We start from the raw sequence: 6,196 nt of genomic DNA, 5'->3' as shown, positions 1-6,196 counted from the left end.
CCCCCTAGGATGACGTCCCCGTCCAGCCGGATGGAGTGGGCGTACTCGGGGGCCCCCTGCGGGTCTGTGGGGATTCGCTGAGGCGAGGCGCCTGAAGGAGCCAGGCGCAGGAAGTAGCCACGAACAGGAAGATGACAGGGTGGGGATGTGGGCGGGAAGTCAACTGGTTCTCCATGGTTGGCGAATAAGACATTCAAGCTCAGAAAGGTGATCTCAGAGTTGGTTGCAAGATAGATATTCCAAAATCAGAGGTTTACAGGGCAAGAACCTTCCTAGAGGAAGGGGAAGTGACCCAGGCGTGGAGCTAGCCGAGCCCCATGAGCAAATCATAATCCAGAAGACACAGCGAGGAAAGAAGGTGCTTGAGTGGACGCGTGGGGCGGATGTTGTTGAGATCGACTGACAGAGTTGAGTCTGTGATCCACGAGTCACATCTTCAGTGGAGCCTGTTGAGGAGAGACAGAGACGACGTCTGAGTATCAGTGTGATGAGCAGTCCACCTGACAAACATGTGTAAACCCCCCCCCCCCCCCCCCCCCCCGGGCAAGACGGAAGTGCAGTCAAACATGCCAAAGATAAACAAGCCACAAACACACTCGCACACGAGGGCCCAGTCGTCCTGGGACACCTGTCAAAGCAGGCGGCCGTCATTCCATAATTGAAACCTCAGAAGTCTGTCAGTTTGCGAACGCGCTCATCTCTTGGCCTATCAAAGAGCGGAACAGCTGTTAGGATGACAGCCGAGAGCCACGGCGAGCTCCTCGGGCTGCAAGGTGTAGAGGAGCGAGGGAAGGGAACAGAGGGAGGACGGAGAGAGAGAGAGAGAGAGAGGAGAGAAGGAGGTGAGACAGAGGGAGAAAGCGAGTTGAAGCGGAACGATGATTTAATGATGAAGAGTGTTTCCTTGCATTAGCGGTATTAAAGACGCCATTAAATCTTCTGGTGCCCACTGCGGGGAGATGGCACCTCCACGCCCGGCGGTAACAATGTCACGCTCTGCCCCGACCGAGCTGCACATTCAAAAAGCAGCCACCTCTGGAAGTCGGTCCAGGCCCGGTTGTGGAAATCGGTTGTGACAAACTAACTGGTTCCCGCATGATACAAGTGCTAATGTGCTTTCATTAGCTGCAGCCCTGGGGATTTACTTTCTCATTTGCCACCCTGATCTCTGTTTTTATTTTGTATTTCGTTTCGTTATCCGGGAGACTTATTAGAGTCGGGAAAGCAAAATTGGACCCAGAAAAACAAGGATCACAAAAGAGGGTTAATTGTTGATTTCGCCCTCTTGATGTTTTTCTCCGAGAAGCGTCGTTAGCCAAGACTGTGTCATTGTGTCGCTCGTGTAAAGACGCAAAGCTCAGAGTAATGAAATGTGAATGGAAGAATTGCAGCGGATATTAAATTCTGAGTCAGTGCTGTTGAAGGCTGCTGGTTATTTCATGACATTGTTCAAGCTGCACTCTGCAACTCTTCTTCTCATTAATGCCATTAACTCAATACTGTTTCGAGCTCAGCTGCTATGGTGGCTCAGTTTGGTCAATTCGCCTTTTAGATTATTTTATATACAAATTAAACCCAATTTAATTTCCATTTTTGTTTTAACTATAGGCTGGGCTATGTGCATAATACATGCAACTGGACTAAAAGACCACCAGGGGGCGCTTAACGACTGCATGTTCACCTCTAATAACTGATGATTTGCGAAAAATGCATGTGGAATCAAAAATCATACACGGAGGCAGAAAATACCGAAAAAAACATTTGAACGAAGGATTTTCACGACACTTTGGGATCATGGGGGTTGCCATAAGAATGAAAGCCACTTCCGCATAGGTTCACGGAACTACGTAGAAACGGGGCCGTACTCAGAATCGACTAAACTAAATACCCGGTTATTACAGAATTTTCTCCACTCACACCCACTACTTTGAAAATAAAACCCAACAGACGAATACTTTTTTAAGTACTTTTTAAGAAAAGAACTTAATAATCAGCAGGTTCGTCTGATTCCGCACGCTAACAGGTTTCCGAGGCTCAGATCTCCTCGCAGCGTGAGCCTCGCTCTCTCGACGAATCCATTTATAGTTCGATCCCGTCCCAATTAATTCATCAGTTTCTCTCTCTCTCTTCTAAATGGAATTAGGTCAAAGCTACTCATTCACAGCCAAGCCCCCGCTATGATTAAAAACCCTCTTTATATAGGTTAGCCAACTCGGATTCATACGCTAACACCACGTATTCCACAATATTGTTTGTTCAACGCTTTCTCCCTTTCCCTGTCCACTTGGCTCGGGCGCCGGGTTCGGCCGAGGATCCGGGTCCTTGTTATTAAGCCTCACTACAGGAAGCTATTGAATTAACATCTGCCTCTTAATACCTGATAGACTAATTTGGTCCAATATAGCTCGAAGACTCAGCTCCCCTGGTTTCCCCTAATTATCTTCTCGGCTCACGATATTTGTCTGAAATTGGATTTTCCCAGAAACGGAGCGAACCACCCGGCGGTGATCTTGAATCGTGTGTGTGGGGGGGGGGGGGGGGGGGTTGCATTTCAAGATGTACGTCTCGGGACCCGACCGAGGCCACGAGGCCGGTGGAAGTTTTACTTCTGGTTAACACTCACGCTGGTTTCTGAATCATCACATTTCCGACGATGTGAAAACTACGGCCATCTTGTTCACATGTCAGAAATACACCTATTTGCTTTTTTAATAACCACTTTCAATCCCAGTGGAAGCCATACGCTCCCAAGAGGGTACATCTACTTTATGACGCTTTGCAACAGGTTCAATTCCTGCTCCTGTGTGACATCGTGAAGAAGAGGGAGGAGGAGGAGGAGGAGGAGGAAGAGGAGGAGGTTTCCTCTGCTGCTTCGTGGCTCGAGGATGAGGAGGGTTGGACCCCAGGAGGCTGCAGCTGCATCACTCTTTTTTAATTTACACCCACAGAGTTTTTCACGCTCCCGGTTCTTTTTTACCTCGTCACCTCGCCTCTCTTCTCTTCTCTCCTCCCTGCCGCACACCTGGCCTTCCTCTCCTCCTCTGTCACCATCAGCCTCCTCCTCCTCCTTCTCCTCCTCTCTCCGGGGAGTGTGCTGCTGCTCTTTTCAGAAAGTGATAGCCCTGTCCTCCTCCTTCTCTCCCTCCCTCCCTCCCTCTCTCTCTCTCTCTGAAGGAGGTGTGTTCCTATGGGTCTCTCAACAATTGCGGTCAGCCCCCACTGTCATCTCCTCCTTGGGGTTCTCTCTCTCTTTTTTCCTTCTCCACCTGTTCCTTGCGTCTTGCTTGGATTTCCAACCTCCTTCCACGTTTTTCAGCAGCAATCCCCCCACCCCCCATGAATTTAGCATGATCATGGCTCAACACACACACACATACACACACACACACACACAAGCACACATTCTCTCTCCAATCAGTGCATCATATTGGGTGACATGCGTGGGCAGATGAGCATAAAGCAAATCAAACATACCATTAATATTAATCCTCATCATCACCTAATAAGATGCATTCTCTGTTCTTTTGGACTCATCTGCAAAAAACCTTCCCCGTCTTCAAACGCTCTCTCTCTTTCTCTCTCTCTCTCTCTCTCTCTCTCTCTCCAAGCAGAATCACTTTGGCCCAATTTCTGCCTCATCTCCAACCTTCTGGGATTTAGAAAGAGTCGCATTAAAACCCACAGCTTGCCAGACACACCATGGCTGGAGATAGAAAAACGCAGCCCCACAGGTTGAGGCAGCAGATCAGAGTGTGAGGCTATGTGCTCATTATGCAGCTGCTCCCAGTGCTGGCTCTCCCATCGCACCCCAATTAAAACGGTGCCATCACCAGTGATTGTGTCCTCATGCCCCCCCCCCCCCCCCTCCCAACACACACACACACACACACCTCATCGTGATGCTGAGACATGTACTCACCCACACCCTCCACTGCCCAGCATCCACGTCAAGTAAGAGTCAGGAGTTATGGTCAAGAAAAGCCTGAGACAATAATCCATCAGTGGAGGAATGTGAGCAGCGGCAGTGGCTCAGACTGAATGAGAGGAAAGCCCTGTGTGATACCTCGGGAAATTCATCCGACAGCGAGCGGGTAGGGTTGAGAAGCTCCGTCTCCAGCCTCCTCCTCCTCCTCCTCTTCACCTCCTCCTCCTCCTCCCGCGGGCTCCTAGGGCTCCCTGTCCGCCTCAGGCAACTTCCTTGCGGAGCTCAGCAGTTTTCATCCCCGCTCCCCAAAAGAAAAGAGCCAAACAATAAAACCAGTCCTCTTGTCCTGGAGTGAGACAGTTTGAATCCTCCTCTCCACAACAACAGCAGCGCGAGAAAGAAAAACGGTGTGAGGAATAGTAGACCTCCCGCGAGCAGGAGGCAGAGGGATGAGAATGATTGGAGGAGAATGTTAGGATCAGATTTTACGCGTGAAAACGCAAAAATACAAAATGTTTAAGGAGGCAGTAGCGGGAGACTGCGCGTAGTGGAGTCGATACCCAAGAATGAGTGTGTGATACAGACAGAGGGAGAGAGAGGGGGGGGAGAGAGAGAGAGAGAGAGAGAGAGAGAGAGAGAGAGAGAGGGAGAGAGAGCAGAGGAATTCATCACGTCACTCCTGATCAATAACGTTGCGAGGACCCACCTGATTTTCTTGTTTCTTTCTTCCGCCACTCTCTGCGTCCCCTCCGCGCGTCTTTGCGCATAAAACCCCTCCGAAGTCCGCCTGGCACGGACGCGCGCACCCCTCTCCTCTCTGGTGCTGAAAGGGAAACCGTCCCGCAACCGTCACCAAATCAACCGCTAATTGCGAGTGCGCGCGCTCATTCAATCAAGGTTATTACCAATCAATGGGGTCGATGGGCTCCACAGCGGAGGGGCTGCGGCTGTTTGAACGCATTAAGAAGTCATCAGAATCACACGCGCACGCACGCGCACACTTTAATTGTTTCAACTTCAATCCATTTTTACAGTGCGCATTGATTGCTGTTGTAAAAAAAAGGTTAAACAAATGAAGCGCATCGCATCTGCTGCGCAATAACACTTTTGATAAGCGGAGCAAGGAGCCAGGCGATCGAACCTGTGCCGTGTGTTCTCCTGTGTCACAGCGCGCTCAACACGTCCACATGTTTGGGGCTCTGCAGCTGCGGAGAGGAGCGAGGGGCGCGGTGCAATGGCGCCATCTCGTGGCGCATGTGGGTAGATGCAAGGGGGAGTAAAGTGCAGAAAGATCGTGTGGAATTTAATTAATATTTATGTGATATTCATCAGAAATAATTAGGCAGAATGTATAATGAGTGGATGTAGTACAGCTTCAATGTACTTACCTACAGTATTCCTGTTTTCATGCTTCTTTATATTCAAATGTACAGTTTAACATGGAATGGAATGAGATGTAATATTATAGTTTCCACACTTTAGCTTGTGATATTCTAATCTTCCATTAATTTAATTTAGAATAACCCTAAACTGGCAAAAGATGAAATTGTCAAAATTCAGAACAGCTCTGCAGCAGAACATGTTTGTGAGTCAGGACTAGGATATTTTGCAGTATTGATATTTTGTGTCACCCCTATATGAAAGAGATCTGAATTAGCTCCTCCAACAGCAGTAATCAGGCTGAATGTGCTCCTGACTTTCTCTCGGAGTTTCTCCAGCCACCCCCCTGAGTAAATACTGTGTTCAGATATAATTGACTCCATAACTTTGAGTGATGCTGGAGAGACAAACATAAAAAAAAGTTAAAATTGAATAAGCACACAAAAACATGACCTTTGACCTCTGGAGAACGGTCACACCTTCACTTCTTGTGAGGGAGCAAATCACACAGACATAGCACACAGTTCAACTTCGGTCAACTTTGGTGTTACTGGGCCCCCAAAAACACAAGCTCCTACATTTCCCAGGATGCAACAGTTATTCTTGTCTTTTTCAATCTTCTTGCCTCATAAATGCAGATTTAAGTTAAACATCACACATCCTGCTCGAAATAGAGGTTAAGAAAAAAAGTGTATTCCTCTATATTCTCTCAGCCTCGCGTCGGTATCATCACTCATTAAACAGGATTTTTTGTTCAAACAAGAATGTGGTTTAAACCTGTTTCTGACTTCCCACTTTACCAGCGTGTTAATATTCACAGGAACAATGTCTCGTTGACGTCAGCGACATCAATCTTCATCGTTCTTCGAGACGCAGGAAACAATGCGAGGA

The 6,196-nt window shown here is 48.3% G+C and overlaps 1 protein-coding gene across 1 annotated transcript in view; it reads right to left on the bottom strand.

Moving 5' to 3' along the window:
• Window positions 1-4,076, bottom strand: part of grm8a (glutamate receptor, metabotropic 8a) — a gene marked incomplete in the record, with an annotated part of 210,743 nt that extends 206,667 nt beyond the window's left edge. Inside the window, 2 exon segments of the mRNA XM_062383200.1 lie at window positions 1-446; window positions 3,920-4,076.
• Window positions 4,077-6,196: the final 2,120 nt, after the last annotated feature.

The sequence above is a fragment of the Platichthys flesus genome, chromosome 23, assembly GCF_949316205.1.
Source record: "Platichthys flesus chromosome 23, fPlaFle2.1, whole genome shotgun sequence".
Taxonomy (NCBI): Eukaryota; Metazoa; Chordata; class Actinopteri; order Pleuronectiformes; family Pleuronectidae; genus Platichthys; species Platichthys flesus.
The sequence above is the reverse complement of the archived record's forward strand: the minus strand, read 5'-3'. Positions and strand labels throughout refer to the sequence as shown.